Here is a 3320-nt window from a genome sequence, read left to right on the forward strand (position 1 = left end):
ACAACCAAAAATGTCTCCAGATATAGCAAAGTGTTCCCTGGGGTCAAAAAGATTCCCAGCTGTACCCCTGAGAACCACCACTGCCCTAGAACAATGAAAAACACAGTTGCATTGAGAACAGGGTGGAAACGAGGAGGTATGGGAAGGGACTTCCAAGTTACTTCAAGTCTTTTTCCAGAGGAATTTATTTTTTAACTCCAAACACTCCTAGCTGTATACAAATTGTTGACTCAAATCTTGTAGTCATTCTGGTGGGTGGCTGGCAGGGGGAGGGCACAAGAGATGTTTTACTTGAGCCGCCCATCTGCTGCTCAAATCCCTGGTGCATTAGTTTTCTCAAAGGAAAGGGAGAAGGACTTTCTGTTATCAAACAATCTAGAATTCTTTAAAAGATTTTATTTATTTATTTGACAGAGAGAGACACAGCTAGAGAGGGAACACAAGCGGGGGAAGTGGGAGAGAGAGAAACAGGCTTCCCACAGAGCTGGGAGCCCAATATGGGGCTCGATCCCAGGACCTGGGATCATGACCTGAGCCGAAGGCACACGCTCAATGACTGAGCCACCCAGCCACCCCACAATCTAGAATTTCTTTTTTTCAAGAAATTTTAAACACATTGTAAGACAAAACTCCTAAAGCAGAAAAGGATGGCTCTTCCACCTCCTATTATTTATTTATTTACTACTAACAAAACACATTTGGTTCAGCTAGACATTTTATATGTAGGTGATAGCTAAATAATGAGCCTTGAAACAGATACATAATTCTTGAGTAATCAGAAATTTCAATGTATAAATTCTTTTTCATGGAAGCAGGGCTTGATCCCCATTTTCTCTATTTTTGAATGTGAAATGACTCCTAATTTAAAAAAAACACTTATATGTACATGTATATTTTGAGAGATATGAATGGAATAAATGCCCATTTAACTAGTGCCCAGGTTACTGACATTTCATATTGTCTGGCTATTTTACATTTTGCCTTTTTGAAGAATGTATGAAGTTGTTTCACTTTAAAATTTAATTTTCCTGATCATTTTTATTGTTTCACCATTAGTTTTACTGTTGATTCTCTTATGCTCTCTGAGGATTCTCTGCTGTCGTCTATAAGTCGATACTTTATGCTGTTCTTATCCAATCCTTATTGTTTGGGTTTTCCCTCTAAACCAAGAATTATTTAATAGAAATTTAAAAAATATATGTGTCTACAGGTAGAATAGCCTGTTATTTAAATTTTAATTTTTAAGTTCAAATTTTACTGCACAGTGATCAGTGTTGCTTGTGTTATTTCTATTTTATGGAACTTGCTCCTGTTTTCTATTTGACCTATTTTCTATTTTGTGAGGGATTCATATACACTTTAAAAAGTGGTATACTCTATTATAGTATTACTTTCAATATTAGTACACAAAGTCTACTTTATGCTGTACATATCTTCAACTTACTTTCCATCCATTTGACTTGCCTTATGCTGAGACTGGTACATAAAAGGTTTTTTTGTGTGTGTGTGTGCTTTTTTTAAATTAGGTATTTATTTGTTCTTGCATCTGCTGTAGTATTTGCTTTTGAACACGGTTGCTCTGTAATTTGTCATATTGATATTCATAGATACTATGTCTTTATTGTGAGTTTTGGCTTTTAGCATTATAGAGTATTTTTGGTACATTTTGGCCTGAATTCTACTTTTTTTTTTTTTTTAATAGCCATACTGATGTGGGAAACAAAGGCAGAAGGAAATGTAGATAAAATTAAATGTCCTTATAACCTGCTGCCTGTTGACAAATACTTGAGGCAGGCCGAATATAATCTTCCTCCAGGAAGTTCCCAATTTGTCTTAATGTTAATGCCTTGCTAGAGGGAAAAACAACTTGGTTTGACAACAGCAAGGCCTCTAGTATCTGGTGAGTCTTCTTTACACATGAAAATCCCTTTGGAACTTCCCTTATCTTTGCATTCCCCCCCACCCCAAAATATATAATCAGTTGCCCCTCCTAAACCTAGTGCAACAGGGAGCAGCAGCCTCTGCCTAGCTCTTTCTGCCCTCTGATCCTGTCCCTTGCTTTAATTAAACCACCATTTTGCACTGAAGATGTCTCAAGAATTCTTTCTTGGCCTTTGGCTCCGAACCTCACCATCAGACCTCATATATATTCAAAAACTACATCAAATATCACACTTCCTGCCTTGTCATAGTTTTGTTTTCCTGATTTGTCTTTTCCCACACCTCTGATTTCAACCCTTTGAATCCCTGTATGTGAGGTAGGACCCTTGCATAGAACCATAGAGGTGATATTTGCTTCATGAGCCAATTAGGAATTTTTTTCTTGTAATGAATGAGTCAAGTCCATTCACAGTTTTTGATGTGGCTAATATATTGGTATCAATTCTGTATATAATTTTATATAATAGTAACCCTATTAATTCTGTTATATAGGCTGTGTTTCTCTGATATAGCTCTGCTTTAAAAAAAGATTATTTTGGTATTTTTGAACATTGGTATTTGTATTTAGAGGTTTCTCTTATACTTTTTTTTGCACTTGAAAACACTTTTATAAAAAACTCTTTTAATCTGTGGATTAAAATGTCCATCTTACATGATATCCTTGATTTTCATTCACTGCCTATAAAACAATCCATAATCTTACTTTATTTTCTTCTTTGTCTTTTCCTTCAACTTCAAGGTGTTTTCTTTTTAATTTGTCAGAGTATATCATAGGTAACACATAATACGTACACACTACTCTTCCTTACAGTCTTGCCACTACCTTCCTTTTAGGCATTTAATTCTTAATTTAATTTTAAAATTAAATCTATGAAATGCTTATCATCTGTTCTTTTGCCAGAATTCTTCAGCTTAGGTCCTAGTTTAATGAAGCTCATCCAAACAAGGAAAGACTTATGTGTAAAGTATTCTGTGGATTCATAAAACTTTAAGTGTTCTTCTGTTACCTTTACACTTGAAGGGAAGTTGGCTGTTTCTAAAATACTTGGCTTGCAAGTTCTTTCCTTGAATTCCTTTAAAATGTTTTCTGCTGTTGCTTTGTTTTGTATGTTGCACCCGAGAACGTTGATGCCTATTTTTTTAAAAATAGTGATTGCAAGTAATTTGTTCTTACTGTCTGTATACCCTGAATGTTTTTCTTTGCCTTTAAATTCATACTGTTTCTCTAGGATATGTCTTAGATTTTGTTTTTGAGTTTTTAAATACACACAATGGGCCCTTTGAATGTGTAAAAATGATTACTTTGTCCTGAGAAGTTTTCTTTGATTTTGGTTTTACATATCAGTTATAGTATGTTTTGTTTACCTTCTTCAAATACT

Source organism: Neovison vison, chromosome 4 (genome assembly GCF_020171115.1).
Source record: "Neovison vison isolate M4711 chromosome 4, ASM_NN_V1, whole genome shotgun sequence".
In the NCBI taxonomy this organism is placed as follows: Eukaryota; Metazoa; Chordata; class Mammalia; order Carnivora; family Mustelidae; genus Neogale; species Neogale vison.